This window comes from Oncorhynchus mykiss, chromosome 14 (genome assembly GCF_057628025.1).
Source record: "Oncorhynchus mykiss isolate SJ-2025 chromosome 14, ASM5762802v1, whole genome shotgun sequence".
Classification (NCBI taxonomy): domain Eukaryota; kingdom Metazoa; phylum Chordata; class Actinopteri; order Salmoniformes; family Salmonidae; genus Oncorhynchus; species Oncorhynchus mykiss.
Window position 1 is genome coordinate 26,301,707 of NC_143035.1, and position 16,951 is coordinate 26,318,657.

At 39.6% G+C, this 16,951-nt stretch overlaps 2 long non-coding RNA genes across 2 annotated transcripts in view; one reads left to right on the forward strand and one right to left on the reverse strand.

Annotated features, from left to right (window-relative positions):
• LOC149978334 (uncharacterized) overlaps positions 1 to 16,951 on the forward strand; it is a 1,052,250-nt gene that overhangs the window by 518,300 nt on the left and 516,999 nt on the right. The window lies entirely within an intron of this gene.
• On the reverse strand, positions 1,530 to 12,382 carry LOC149978335 (uncharacterized). The gene is made up of 2 exons (XR_016486167.1): positions 11,931 to 12,382; positions 1,530 to 3,340 (listed from the first exon to the last, which is right to left on the reverse strand). It is a non-coding gene; the product is annotated as an uncharacterized LOC149978335 (long non-coding RNA).

Below are 16,951 nucleotides of genomic sequence, written 5' to 3' on the forward strand. Positions count from 1 at the left end.
ATACTACTAATACAGAAAACTGTATTATGGGCTATGGCTATACTACTAATGCAGAAAACTGTATTATGGGCTATGGCTATACTACTAATGCAGAAAACTGTATTATGGGCTATGGCTATACTACTAATGCAGAAAACTGTATTATGGGCTATGGCTATACTACTAATGCAGAAAACTGTATTATGGGCTATGGCTATACTACTAATACAGAAAACTGTGTTATGGGCTATGGCTTTACTACTAATACAGAAAACTGTATTATGGGCTATGGCTATACTACTAATGCAGAAAACTGTATTATGGGCTATGGCTATACTACTAATGCAGAAAACTGTATTATGGGCTATGGCTATACTACTAATGCAGAAAACTGTATTATGGGCTATGGCTATGCTACTAATGCAGAAAACTGTATTATGGGCTATGGCTATACTACTAATACAGAAAACTGTGTTATGGGCTATGGCTTTACTACTAATACAGAAAACTGTATGATGGGCTGTGGCTATACTACTAATACAGAAAACTGTATTATGGGCTATGGCTATACTACTAATGCAGAAAACTGTATTATGGGCTATGGCTATACTACTAATGCAGAAAACTGTATTATGGGCTATGGCTATACTATTAATGCAGAAAACTGTATTATGGGCTATGGCTATACTAATAATGCAGAAAACTGTATTATGGGCTATGGCTATACTACTAATACAGAAAACTGTGTTATGGGCTATGGCTTTACTACTAATACAGAAAACTGTATTATGGGCTATGGCTATACTACTAATGCAGAAAACTGTATTATGGGCTATGGCTTTACTACTAATACAGAAAACTGTATTATGGGCTATGGCTATACTACTAATACAGAAAACTGTGTTATGGGCTATGGCTTTACTACTAATACAGAAAACTGTATTATGGGCTATGGCTTTACTACTAATACAGAAAACTGTATTATGGGCTATGGCTATACTACTAATACAGAAAACTGTGTTATGGGCTATGGCTTTACTACTAATACAGAAAACTGTATGATGGGCTATGGCTATACTACTAATGCAGAAAACTGTATTATGGGCTATGGCTATACTACTAAAGCAGAAAACTGTATTATGGGCTATGGCTATGCTACTAATGCAGAAAACTGTATTATGGGCTATGGCTATACTACTAATACAGAAAACTGTGTTATGGGCTATGGCTTTACTACTAATACAGAAAACTGTATGATGGGCTGTGGCTATACTACTAATACAGAAAACGGTATTATGGGCTATGGCTATACTACTAATACAGAAAACTGTATTATGGGCTATGGCTATACTACTAATACAGAAAACTGTATTATGGGCTATGGCTATACTACTAATACAGAAAACTGTATTATGGGCTATGGCTATACTACTAATACAGAAAACTGTATTATGGGCTATGGCTATACTACTAATACAGAAAACTACATTATGGGCTATGTGTAACGATTTTCTTCCGTTGAAGGAGAGGAGGACCAAAATGCAGCGTGGTTAGTGTTCAACATGTTTAATATAGATGATAAACGAGAACACTACAAAATACAAAACAACAAATGTGAAAACCGAAACAGTCCTATCTGGTGCAATGACACAAAGACAGAAGACAACCACCCACAAAATACCCAAAGAACATGGCTGCCTAAATATGGTTCCCAATCAGAGACAACGATAAACACCTGCCTCTAATTGAGAACCAATCTAGGCAACCATAGACTTTCATAAACACCTAGATTAGAAAACATCCCATAAACATACAAAACCCCTAGACCAGACAAAACACATAAATCCCCCATGTCACACTCTGACTTAACCAAAATAATAAAGAAAACAAAGATAACTAAGGCCAGGGCGTGACACTATGTGTAATGGGTGCGTGTTGGTGGCAGGGAAGTCAGGTGCAGGAGAGTGAACTTGGTATAAACAGAGCAGTTTAATAAATGCCAAAAAGAATCAGAAAGTCAATATATACAAAATAAATATAAAGGTTACAAAACCCGTCTCACACCAGAACATGACGTGGACAAAACATAAAACAAACAATCACCGACAAAGACATGAGGGGAAACAGAGGGTTAAGTACACAACATGTAATTGATGGGATTGAAACCAGGTGTGATGGAAGACAAGACAAAACCAATGGAAAAATGAAAAATGGATCAGCGATGGCTAGAAGGTCGGTGACGTCGACCGCCGAACACCGCCCGAACAAGGAGAGGGACCAATTTCGGCGGAAGTCGTGCCATTATGGCTATACTACTAATACAGAAAACTATATTATGGGCTATGGCTAATCTACTAATACATTTTTTAAATTTAGTATTGAATAAATTAATCTCTTGTTCGAACAATGGAGATGATTGACATGATAAACAATAACATTGTTGTATTTGAGTGTGATGTGTGTTTTGAATGAGTTGGAGACTGGGAGAGAGTCCACTTGTGAATGTGTGAGATAGCCAGTGTGTGTGTGTGTGTGTCTGGCGTGCCTGAGTGTGTGTGTGTTGTCACCAGGTTCATGCGCCCGTCACGCTCTGTCCAGCGCTGGGCATAATTTGCTCTGACAGCTCCCAGACCGTGTGTCCAATGTTCCGGCCTGATGATGGACGTGATTGGCTTGTCACCGGCATGCATAAACAAACACTAATGACCATAATTCCTAGCTTCCCTATCATTTCTCGCCATTAGCCTTGTGACAGAAGAGGGTGTGTTTATGAGATGTTCTGTAATTATACCTCTCTGCCATAGAGATGAGCCACTGACTGACACTTCCTCTCCTTGGATCTAACAGGAGGAGAATGAAACTGCTCAGCCACGTTGGCCATTTTGGATCAAAGTCTTAACAACACTGTTTTACTATGTGTGCACCCACAGCACAACTTGTTTTACTTTGAACTGCACCAACACCTGAAAAGTGTGTGTGTGTGTGTGTGTGTGTGTGTGTGTGTGTGTGTGTGTGTGTGTGTGTGTGTGTGTGTGTGTGTGTGTAAGTAAAAGAGGCATAGATAGCAGCACTTTGATGTACATTTTCTCTGTTTACATCACAGGATTCACTTTGATCTCATTATGTGTTGTCACACGCATTACGGCGGGAACATTTCATTGCGATGCACCTGAGGTAATAGGTAGAAGAGCAACCCGTAGAGGAAAGAGAGGAATAATGCATTAGGAGAGGAGAGAGAAGGGGAAAAGAAACACAATCCATTTGCTTTCCGGTGACATTATCCATCCGAAGAAAGGGAAACCCCTTCACTCCCATGCTGTGTAGCTTGTCCTTTTCTCCTTTGATATGTTCCCCTGTTTTTCTGTGAAAGACGAGCAACACAGACACAGGCAAAAATTACAAATCCAAGGAGATTACAAAAATGACACTTACTCTATTTAGGGTTCAATGTTAGGTGTCATTTCTACTATTATTTTCCTGTTCTGAACATTGAGCAACCCAAATTCCATTCAACTTTTTCATTCCACAATAATCAGCACTGCTCCTTTCTTCAGTACAAATGCACTCCTTGTGCAATCCACCTGTCTGACCTCCTTCTCAACTGACTGTTTCAGATACTAAAACACCAATGATGTTTTTCAAATTCATTTGTTTTACTTCTTTACTCCACATTACTAGGGAATACCTCAAAGATTAGGGCAGAAGAGGTTTCTTTTTTCAAATGTATACATCAGACAATGAATGTCAGAAAATGTAAATTGACTATCACATTATATTAGACTGATGACCCAGGAAATAACTCCTACCATTTTCTTCCAACCATGTCTGTGACCAACTAATCTCCTGTGGACAGATGAAGTAACATATGAGGTACCGTAATGTTTGTCAAAAGACCGTGGGATGTGACGACTAACGAGCAACAGTTGTTCCGGTGTACAGATATTTTCCATCACTGGTAATTTGAACAAATCACGGTTTAGCAGATGCGGCGTGTTTATAAATTCGGAACGGGGATGGGACATGTCGACCATAGACTTGACCAGAATTTGCAGAGCGTGGGGGGTGGTGCTACTGCCCTGCCTCCACCCCTCGTTCTAGCATCTTTTCTCATACATCTCTCCACAGAACTTAATTGATTATATGACGCAATTACACAACATTTTAGTTCTGGGCTCCAGGGATTAGTGGCCAACCATTGCTGGCCATGCCACAGACTACGGACCATGTTGAATTAACCTTTGATGTTATTGCCACTCCGTTCCCTTATGATTGGAAAATGAAGCATGGGAACCACATTGTGGGTAGTGTTATCAAAAGCCTCCACCGGGTTAAATCGGCTACTTCAATATGTACTATTGTCATGTATAGAGACTTACAGATCTGATTACTGGCTTTGATCAGCAGAGCAACACAGCCTAGCCTGCAAAATGTATTTCAACTATAGGCCTATAACATTATGTTTTAAAAGGCCATTGACCCATTCCGTCTTGTACTGGACATAAAATAAGTTAACCATGTTGCTCAGTTGGTAGGTTGTGGGTTCAATTCCCACTTAGGGACCAATTTGAAGAATATATGTACTTACTATAAGTTGCTCTGGATAAGAGTGTCTGCTAAATGATGAAAATGGAATGTTTTATGGAGCTAATGTGGCCACTTTTACATTCTCACTGCCCATACAAGGCCCCACTTTTCAGAGCCACATAGCAGATCAGCCTCCATGCAGCAGTGGGACAAGTGCCTTAATAACATAAATGAAACCAAGCGAACCACTCTTTAACCACGGCAGTCATATCCAGCCATATAGCCACATGTTATACCAAATCCACAGGACAGCACAGTTACACAGACGTGTGAAGAACATACTATTTTCATCTACCACACTCCCACTACATATAGGGAGGAATGAAGCATACTAATGCCCATCTGATCGACCAATACTAACGCTGAGTGTATGTGTATGTGTGTGCGTGCGCGTGTGTGCGTGAGTGCGTATGTATGTGAGTGTGTGTCTCTGTGTGTGGTGTGTGTGTGTGTCTGGGGGCCTGTCTGAGATGGACTTTCCATCTTCCTGCTGGTTTCTGTCAGGCGCGTCCACTGGTGGCATTAGCCCCCCTGGCTCTGTGTGTGTGAACCTAATGGCTACAGCATATGTCATCACTAATCTGATTTGGATGATTCGATGGAGAGAGAAATAGATGGAAGGAAAAAGGCAGGGAGGGAGAGCGGGAGGGAGGGACAGTTAAGACAGATTGTCTTTCTCTAAAGACTCCAGGCCATCATATTGTAATATAGGTCATGTCTCATGTCTTAGTCTGGTAACAGTCAACACTGACTGAGTGGCTTGACTAAACGACACACCGGATAGGTTGAGGCTTATTTTGAACGTCTTGGTAGATAATACAGACACATAAAACGTACAAAATATGAAAAAACACAGGTAAAAATCTGCTTACAAAAAGACTGTATATGCACATATATGAGATATCACTACCTGTAGCTAGGTTTCCCTCCAATTGGAGACAGATTTTCATGCAAATATATAAAAAAAACAGCATCTAAACAATATGCGCCTCTCCCCCCTGAGATGAGTGTGGAAGCAGATAAAAAGCTGTGTGTGATGATGTAGTGCATATGGAAATACCTTATGAGGTTAAATAGATTTACATTGCATTTTCAAATCCATTGATGGTTTTCCCACATTTTTGTTGCATTAAATAAGGAGTGCGCTTACAGTGGTATCACACACCTGCACACTGTTTGCTAGAGCACATGTATAGCTTACGTGATAGTTTACGTGATGAGATTATTATGGACAAAGTACACAATTATTTTGTCAAACGACAGCCAAGGATAAATCATTATGCCACCAGAATAAGATCCTGAATATTCATTGGAAGGAAGCATCAAGCTCATCATTGTTCACTTTCGCCACCCTGTGAAGTTCATTTATTTAAACTGGAGCCAATAGGAAACTTCATGCTTTCCCAACGAGTCGTAGTGCGAGGACCACAAAACATGTCATTGCGTGACTCCAAGTTTACTTCGATATGATGGTTTTTATATCAATATTTGCACATAAAAGCTGTTCCACCGACATTTCTCAAATAATGAATTTCACTGACACAAAAATATTCCACCTTGTCTAGCGTATTTTGATTAGTAGACATTTGTAAAGTTTATCGTTTCAGGCCTGTCATTAACTTTTATCTGACATAAACTTTGCTGGCATAAAAACCTGGTGAAGTTCAAACATTTTGCCAAGTGAAATATAAAAGTGACCTCGGAGAAAATAAATATACCCCTCACAGAGTTAATTTCCTCACAGTCATAAAAGGCCATTTTTGGATGGACAATTTTCTTCACTTCACAACAGTAAGCATTCAGAGGCCCAGAGAACAGCTGTAAAAGCAATGAGGAGAAACATTTGGAAATGGCCAATTTCAAAAACCTCAGGAGCCAAACAAATTGAAATTTGGTGTGAATAACTGTAGTATGTTGACACAGTAAGGTAGTCAACCACAAATCCATTATTATTTTATATTCTCATAGGTGTAAGTTTAAAAGAGTAGAGGATGGTTATTGTCTCTGTTATGATGATCCAAAACCCTTTTGCACACGAGGCGGCAGGTAGTCTAGTTGTTAAGGTCTCTGGTTTGAATCCCTGAGACAGCAAGGTGAAATCTGCTGTTCTGCCATTGAGTAATGTCCCTGCACCTCTCTTATTCAGAGGGGCTGGGTTAAATGCGGAAGACACATTTATGTTGAAGGCATTCAGTAGTGCAACTGACTAGGTATCCCCGTTCCCAGTATACTGTACAGTTCCTTCAGAAATTATTCACACCCCTTGACTTTTCCCCAAAAATGTTTGTTACAGCCTGAATTTAATACGTTCAGCAGTAAAAATGTGCTTAACAAGTCCCATTATAACTTGCACGGACTCACTCTGTGTAATAATAGCATTTAACATGACTTTTGAATGATCACCTCATCTCTGTACCCCACACATACAATTATCTCTAAGGTCCCTCAGTCAAGCAGTGAATTTCAAACACAGATTTAACCACATAGACCAGGGAGGTTTACCAATGTGTCGCAAAAAGGGGCACCTGATGGTAGATGGGTCACAATAAAAAAGCTAACACTGAATATCCTTTTGAGCTTGGTGAAGTTAATAATTACACTTTGGATGGTGAATCAATACACCCAGTTCAAAGATACAGGCATCCTTCCTAACTCAGTTGCCAGAGAGGAAGGAAACAACTCAGGAACTTCACCAAGAGGCCGATGTCAACTTTAAAACAGTTAAAGATTTGAATGGCTGTGATAGGATGGATCAACAAAATTGTGGTTATTCCAGAGCACTAACCTAAATGACTGTCTGATTTCCAAAATAGACTGGGAGACACTAGAGTTGCTTACCAAGACAACATGGAATGTTCCTGAGTGGCCTAGTTTCAGTTTTGACTTAAATCGGCTTCAAAATGCATGGCAAGACTTGAACATTTCTGTCTAGCAATGATCAACAACCACCTTTACAGAGCTTGAATATTTTTTAAATAATAATATGCAAATATTGTTCAATCCAGACTCACAGTGGTAATCGCTACCAAAGGTTATTCTAACATGTATTTACTCAGGGGTGTGAATACTTATGTAAATTAGATATTTCTGTATTTCATTCTTAATGAATTTGCAAACATGTCTAAAAACATGTTTTCACTTTGTCATTATGGGGTATTGTGTGTAGATGGGTGAGAATGTATTTTTCATTCAGGCTGTAAGACAACAACATGTGAAATAAGTCAAGGGGTATGAATCCTTTCTGAAGGCTCTGTAACTACCGATGTTTACAACCATTTTGTGTCTGTCCACTCTCCTATGACTATTATCAAATGTAACACTGATGACTGCATCTGAAAAACAAGTATGGTTGATGGAATCCGTATTAGGGGAAACAGTGCCACTGTCCGCCCCAGCGCTTTTGTTATTGTTTTGTGGATGAAACGGAGGTGAGAAGTACAGTACATATTCTGCTGTTTTATCGCACATGCAATGATGTCTGAAGGAAAAAAACAGTGTTGTTGTTTTCAGTGACTTCTTTGTTTGTAATAGGGACAGTTTCACCATTAAGGATTCCACCTTTAAGTGTTTCTGATAGACATAATCAATATTTAGCATCAATATGACTTGTCACGTCTAGTACCTTTTTTCTAGATTTATTTAATGTACACTTCAGTTATACTTACTCAGCACTTCCATAATTAACATATTGAAAGTACACTTTAAAATCATGTTGTACTAATTTAAAAACATGTACTGTCTACCAAACATGTGCTTTGGTTTTGACTGTCATCACCCACCACTCTCCATAGACCTGACCCTGGATGAGCAATAGGGATTAATCATGCCCACTGCAGACGTACAGATAATCCAGGTCAAATCCACCCCCATTAGATACCATTGCGAATTACAGCCGTCTAGGCTGGAGACCGGCCATTTTCTTTTTTTAATCTGGACCATGGGATTAAGTGAGAAAGCATTAATGCACTTCTCTCTGTAAACCCCTGTCAGAGAAACAACAGCAAGTTAAGAACCAGGGGGTGAAAAAAACAAATCCACATTTAATACATTCAAACAACAAAAAACAGACAGTATTTAAACTGGAAAATGACACGGCAGGGGTGATAAATGAAGCCTACGTGTAAGTGTTATTCAGTTCCAACAATATGTCCCTAGCAATTAAAAACAGAAGGATGTCCACAATAACAAAAACAGATACCAGGGGAGACAAAAACCCAATTTGCTCTTCCGATGACAAACCTTGTGTTACCATCAGTTAATCCCATATGTGTTGAATTCATTTCTCCTGACAAGTTCTATTCAACATTTTGTGACAAACCTGATGTTATTTATCAGTTAATCCCATATGTGTTGAATTAATTTCTCCTGACAAATTCCATTCAACATTCTGCTGCCATTTTAGTTCTGGCTTTCCACATGGACATGTAGTGTATACCTACAGTAAACTGTAGGTCAGCCTCACTTCAACGGTTGGTACCGACCAGTCTAGATGGCCACTTGTTCAGCTATTCGCCAAGGTTTCATATATTTCTCAAGGTGATTTTCATTGGTTGTCACCCCTAACATCCAAGTTATATATGGACAAGGTATGACAGTAATCGATGCTTTGGTTTTGTTTACCTGATCACTGTTTTCAAAGGCTGTCCTTCAAATCTAATGCAAGTCAATATTTCCAATATTAGCATTTTTTGCAGCTTACATCCAAATCATCCTCAAGTATCTACAATTGATAGTGTAGCTCAATAAAAGGACATTGAGTAAGTGTGTAAGGGGATTCATAATGAGGCAGCCTTTAGGCCAAGATCACATGTATAGTCTGGCTATGGGAAAGTAAGGTGAATGTGGTCATTGAGCCCTGCATATTGAGTAGACCACTTTGTCCTACTAAAAATGCTTAAGATGTTTGTAAGCGTTAAATACTCTCTCTGTCACGACTCCCACCGAAGCTGGCTCCTTTTCCTGTTCGGGCTGCGCTCGGCGGTCGTCGTCGCCGGTCTACTAGCCGCCACCGATCCCCTGTTTGTTTGGTCTTATTGGTTGCACCTGTCTCTTATTTTGTTTCTTGATTCATGTCTATTTAAGCCTGTTAGGCCGCCTATTTTTTGTACGGGATTGTTTTTCTGTTAGTCAGGTTGTGCGTGCTGTGTTCCTGTCCGTTTGTGCCCTGTGTTGGGTTGGACTATTTTCTGTTGATTTTTTGCCCGTTGTTTTGGCCGTTGGTTTTGGGAATCTTAATAAAGTCAGTTTCCCCAGTATCCTCTGCTCTCTGCATTTGACTCTGCACCCACCACTCCAGACGTTTGTGACACTCTCAAGGATGTATCTGAGAAATGATTGACCACAATAACTATATAAATAACACAGTTAATATGAAAATAAAAGTGTGAAGATTAGAAATATCATTAGGTCATTTTTGTTGTTGTTCTTTTTAGGTGGTACACAATGACGATGTGTAATATATGAAAAGACTTCAATGCTCCTTGGCATAGAATCTACAAGTGTCTGGAACTTTATTGGAGGAATGTGACACCATTCTTCCACGAGAAATTCCATAATTTGGTGGAATGATGGAATTTCAAAACACGGTCTCAGTCACCACTCCAGAATCTCCCACAAGTGTTTAACTGGGTTGAGATCTGGTGACTGTGATGGCGATGGCATATGGTTTACATACTTTTCATGCTCATCAAACCATTCAGTGACCACTCATGCCCTGTGGATGGGGACATTGTCATCCTATAGGAGCATAGCCATGGTAGCCAAAATAATAGGCAACTGGGCTTGCTCAGCATTGTTATATATGACCCTAAGCATGATGGGACGTTAATTACTTAGGAAATCCTCAGGAACTGCACCTATGTGGAAGCACCTGCTTTCAATATACTTTGTATTCCTCATTTACTCAAATGTTTCCTTTATTTTGGCAGTTACCTGTATGCTTTTGTTTTATTACAGAAAATTGTGTTTCACTCGAATGCGAATGGACAGCACTCAGCCAATTCTTTCCTCGGCTGGCACTTACATCCACAAAAGCTGTCATTTGAATCAATAACACATATTTGCATCTCAGGCTTCTTTTTCACTTAGCCTTGCCAAATCAGAGATTGTATACAAAAACAATCTGGTCATGGTCAAACTGGCATTGTGTTATAAGAACACCTCTCTTTTTTTCTTACTCCTTCACTCTCTCCCTCATTCTATCTGCATTCCTCCTCTGTTTGTGTGTGTGTGTGTGTGTGTGTGTGTGTGTGTGTGTGTGTGTGTGTGTGTGTGTGTGTGTGTGTGTGTGTGTGTGTGTGTGTGTGAGAGAGAGAGAGAGAGAGAGAGACACACAAATACAGATTGACATTTTACATATTGCTAGTAGCTCAGTGCAGACTACTGGTTTGGCCTGTACTGTCAACAGCTGGCAATAATGCAAAACAAGATATTCCGTAGTCACATGGGATTTTAAGGGGAGGAGAACATAAAAACCTCAATTTTATCTTGGATGATTTCCATGCTATTTGCTTTTTTATTACTTGCATAGGTTGGTTGAAATGACACATTCCATTGGTCTGTTTGGTTTTTATTCATGACTCTTTTGTTTTGTTTAATGCCTTCAAACTTTTCAAACCCACGTGGAGGCCTGGACTATCACTCGAGAAAAAAAGAGAGAACATATTTTCAGCAGATTGCTTGGACCATTTACCACCAGAGTTGGGGAGAAAGCAGTATGTACGGTAAATGGCTTTGAAAATCAATGAATATAAAGAAAGCAGGTTTGCAAAGCCTGATGGGCCATTTTGTTAGAATTGAGCACACCATTATGATTCGCTCACGTCTAGCACCAGAAAAAAAATTATCATCATAGAGGATTGATTAGTCACATAGTGTGAGCAATACACAGCCTGTGCATTTGAATATGTAACCAGGCAGGGCTCCAAGTCAGTCTATCATTGACCTCCCTCTGTTCTGACAAGCTTAGCTCTTGCCCCCATCCAATTCTCTGGCCAGAAAGCCAAAGCCGGCGGTTTCTCTCATCCTCTTCTCTGGTGATGTGACAGTCACTTTGAAATTAGGGGGGGATTAAATTAGGCCTTTAAAATCCTGTTGGAGTCGATCATTCAAACGTGAAAAGATTAAAGGTGGACAATGAAAAGGGATTCTAGTCAAGACCTACAGTATGGACCTCGGCGCAGAGACAAAAAAGTGAGGGCCACATTTGAAGCCATTTGAAGGACCTGGGTAAATGAATTAATTGTGGATGGGTGAATAACATTATAGAGGGGGACCTTGGGCCCACTTGTCAACCTTGGAAATTGTTCCTGAATAGAGCATGTGTTTACAGATCTGGAAACACTGAGCATGATGTCAAATGTACTCACCACCATTACATATTTACAGGTGATATGAAGAAAGGTGATGGCAGAATCTTGCAGTGTCATCGTGCCGACCTGAGAGAACCAAGGGTGGATGGATGATGGATGAATGAATGGACAGGGGATGAATGGATGCAATATCAGATGGATGGAACAAACAAATTGTCACTCCAATTAAAATAAATGAAAATATCTAATTTCCCTCTGGTAGATTGGATTTATAATGGTTTGTTGCCTAGTTACCTTTCATTGCCGTGCTCATTTTGAAATGATTAGCATGAAGACATTAATAAATAAATCGATGGGAGTGGACAATTTCATTCAGATGTGATGCCAGCCCTAATTGTTTCCAAGGGAGAAATAGACTGAAGTCCTTCTGGGTATCACAGTTATTAATGGTGCTCTTCAGAGAAATTAGAGTAGAAGCTTAAGAAATGTCAATTTGCAGACTTATGTAATATATGATGTCCATACTATGCTTCTTTTTATTTTTTTTGTCATTTTTTCAGGTACACAAACAATAGCTGTTTCCCATCCAGCCTAGCCCCCCCCCCCATCTAAAAAAAGACACCAACCCCTTCCCACCCCACCCAGCAACCGAAGATGCTTATCAGTCCCCCATCCCACCCAGCAACCGAGGTTGCTCATCAGTCCCCTTCCCATCCCTCACAACAACCGAGGTTGTTTATCAGTCCCCTTCCCATCCCACCCAACAACCAAGGTTGCTTATCAGTCCCCTTCCCATCCCACCCAACAACCGAGGTTGCTTATCAGTCCCCTCCCCATCCCACCCAACAACCGAGGTTGCTTATCAGTCCCCTTCCCATCCCACCCAACAACCGAGGTTGCCATCAGTCCCCTTCCCACCCATGAGTCTCACCTTACAATCCCCCCCGCCCTCCCCCCACAACAAATAAAGAACATTTTCTTGGTGTTAAATTGTCTGTAAACAAACTTCAAATGTATATGTTGACAGTTTGGATTACAGGATGCTAAGGTCCTATTTTTCCATATTCTGTTCCAGTTAAAGGGTTGTTCAGATTCAATTAGATCTGTGGACCATACATTTTTAATGGCAAGATCAGAATATGAGCTTTCCAAAAGAGATCAGTACCTTCGGGAGACCAGATCATTTATTTATAAATCCCATCATTGGATGGTTCGGTAGTTGGGTTTCCCAGGGGACGACATAGGCCAGCATAGCTTAGACACTTTGCAGTTCATGCAATGACAAATGTACGCTGTTCTGAGGGCAATTTAGTTTAATCCACTAGAAAATACAAAATAAATCTTAGAACAAATATTGTGGTGAAACTCAAATATACCAATTGATGAAATAAAAACTGTCATGACTTCTGCCGATGTTGGCCCTTCTCCTTGTTTGGGTGGTGTTCGGCGGTCGACGTCACCGGCTTTCTAGTCACCACCGATCCATGTTTCAGTTTCATTTTGTTTTGTCTGTATTACACACACCTGGTTTCAATTCCCATATCATGTTCCTTATTTAACCCTCTGGCATACAGTTCTGTTCTGTCTGTGATTGTTGGTGTCTTTAGTGGTTGTTGTATGTGCTAGTGTGTATGTATGTTCCTATTTGGAATTTTTGCTTGACTTTTTGAGTAAACTCCGTTGTTTTGCTCAAAACCTGTGTCCTGCGCCTGACTCCGCTACATCTCTGCACCCAATCGCTGACAAAAACGATATACTACATCTTTGTAAATTATATCATAAATAAGACTGGTGGGGCTATGTCACACATGCAGTTAACAAAAATATAAGGAAATGTCTGCTCTACTCAAAATTAAAACCAACTAATTGCAGCATTACAGCAAAAATGCAAGAGGCAAGTGGAAAGGGGAAAAGTAAAGTAAACTTGTCTGTCGGACCTGCATTAAAGACCAAAATTGGCTAAAGAAAACTGTGATAAATTTAAAAAAGTATACCCGTTTCATTTAAGATCCAAACAATTGACAGCTGTGCCATACAGATTGCAAAATAATTGGGAAGAGATTTTCAATCTAAAAAACAATGCTGGATTCAAAACGAGTTTTTAAATGTAAATTATTATACACAATTCTCGCAACCAATAGAATGTTATACAGTGGGGCAAAAAAGTATTTAGTCAGCCACCAATTGTGCAAGTTCTCCCACTTAAAAAGATGTGATTTTCTGGATTTTTTTTCTCATTTTGTCTGTCATAGTTGAAGTGTACCTATAATGAAAATTACAGGCCTCTCTCATCTTTTTAAGTGGGAGAACTTGCACAATTGGTGGCTGACTAAATACTTTTTTGCCCCAATGTATATATATGGGGGATACAACCACTCCATAGTAGATTTTACTGCGAATAGACATAATCATTAGATCATTTGTTTTGGTACAATCCATACGTAGCTTGTTTTTGGTCGCAGGTTCAGGAATTGCAGAAGAATTGCAACATTTACCTGGAGCTAACTCTGCAAATAGCACTGCTGGGTGATTTAAAAAGTACTAAATCAATAATATAATTATACTCTAAGCAAAAAAAGCTATCTTTAACTTACAATATGTAGAATCTATGAGAATGGAAAGGTTCAGAACTTTTGTGAAACATCAAGCACAGTTGAAAGATATATTGCAAATAGAAATCTAGTCTGGATAGTATTTAGAGATAGATGGGAGGGGCTGAGTGGAGTTGAAGAATGTGACTAAAAACAAACAAAAAATAACTAGTGTAAAATATACTGTGTCCATAAAATTGAGGAATTATGTACAGTGGCTTGTGAAATTATTCACCACCTTGGGCAATTTTCCTATTTTGTTGCCTTACAACCTGGAATTAAAATGTATTTTTTGGGGTGTTTGTAATCATTTGATGCCTACCACTTTGAAGATGCAAAATATTTTTAATTGTGAAGCAAACAAGAAATAAAACAAAAAAACAGAAAACTTGAGCGTGCGTAACAATTCACCCCCGACAAGAGTCAATACTTTGTAGTGCCACCTTTTGCATCAACTACAGCATCAAGTCTCTTGGGGTATGTCTCTATAAACTTGGCACATCTAGCCACAGGCATTTTTGCCATTCTTCAAGGCAAACTGCTTCAGCTCCTTCAAGTTGGATGCCTTCTGCTGGTGTACAGCAATCCTTAAGTCATACCACAGATTCTCAATTGGATTTAGGTCTGGACTTTGACTAGGCCATTCCAAGGCATTTAAATGTTTCCCCTTAATCCACTCGAGTGTTGCTTTAGCTGTCAGGCTAGGGTCATTGTCCTGCTGGAAGGTGAACCGCCGTCCAAGTCTCAAATCTTTAGAAGACTGAAACAGGTTTGACTCAAGAATTTCCCTGTACTTAGCGCAATCCATCATTCCTTCAATACTGACCAGTTTCCTGTCGATGAAAAACACCCCCACAGCATGATGCTGCCACCACCATGCTTCACTGTGGGTATTGTGTTCTAGGGGTGATGAGAGTCTGGTTTGCGCCAGACATAGTGTTTTCCTTGATGGCCAAAAAGCTCAATTTTAGTCTCATCTGACCAGAGTACCTTCTTCCATATGTTTGGGGAGTCTTCCATATGCCTTTTGGCGAACACCAACTGTGTTTGCTTATTTTATTCTTTAAGCAATGGATTTTTTTCTGGCCACTCTACCGTAAAGCCCAGCTCTGTGGATTGTACGGCTTAAAGTGGTCCTAAGGACAGAAACTCCAATCTCGCTGAGGATCTTTGCAGCTCCTTCAGGGTTATCTTTCGTCTCTATGTGGCCTCTCTGATGAACTTCTTTGGGATAGGGGGGAGCATTTTCACTTTTGGATGAATAGCGTGCCCAGAGTAAACTGCCTACTACTCAGTCCCAGATGCTAATATATGCATATTATTATTAGTATTGGATAGAAAACACTCTGAAGTTTCTAAAACTGTTAGAATGATGTCTGTAAGTATAACAAAACTCATATGGCAGGCAAAAACCTGAGAAAAATCCAAACAGGAAGTGGGAAATCTGTCCGAGACAGGTTAATGTCCTCCTTGCCATATTCTTTCCATTTTTAATAATGGATTTAATGGTGCTCCGTGGGATGTTCAAGTTTCAAATATTTTTTATAACCCAACCCTGACCTGTACTTCTCTGCAACTTTGTCCTTTACCTGTTTGGAGAGGTCCTTGGTCTTCATGGTGCCGCATGCTTGGTGCTGCCCCTTGCAGACTGGGGCCTTTCAGAACAGGTGTATATATACTGAGATCATGTGACAGATCATATTACACTTTTGCACACAGGTGGACTTTATTTAACTAATTATGTGACTTCTGAAGGTAATTGGTTGCACCAGATCTTATTTAGAGGCTTCATGACAAATAGGTTGAATACATGCACGCACCACTTATCAGTTTTCTATTTGTACGATTTTTTTTAAACAAGTGATTTTTTTATGTTCACTTCACCAATTTGGACTATTTTGTGTATGTCTATTACATGAAATCCAAATAAAAATCCACTTAAATTAGAGGTTGTAATGCAACAAAATAGGAAAAATGCAAAGTACACACTGGAAGTAGAAGCCTAAGTGTTGTTGTCCATTAGTTTACTCCAATTAGGGGAGGGGTGGTAAGGTTTGGGGAAAGTAATAAAGGAATATTTTTAAATATTTTTAAATTAATATTTATACACTTGAAGTTGGAAGTTTACATACACCTTAGCCAAAAACATTTAAACTCAGTTTTTCACAATTCCTGACATTTTAATCTAGTAAACATTCCCTCGTCTTAGGTCAGTTAGGATCACCACTTTATTTTAAGAATGTGAAAGGTCAGAATAATAGTAGAGAGAATGATTTATTTCAGCTATTATTTCTTTCATCACATTCCCAGTGAGTCAGAAGATGACATACACTCAATTAGTATTTGTTAGCATTGCCTTTAAATTGTTTAACTTGGGTCAAACGTTTCGGGTAGCCTTCCACAAGCGTCCCACAATAGGTTGGGTGAATTTTGGCCCATTCCTCCTGACAGAGCTGGTGTAACTGAGTCAGGTTTGTAGGCCTCCTT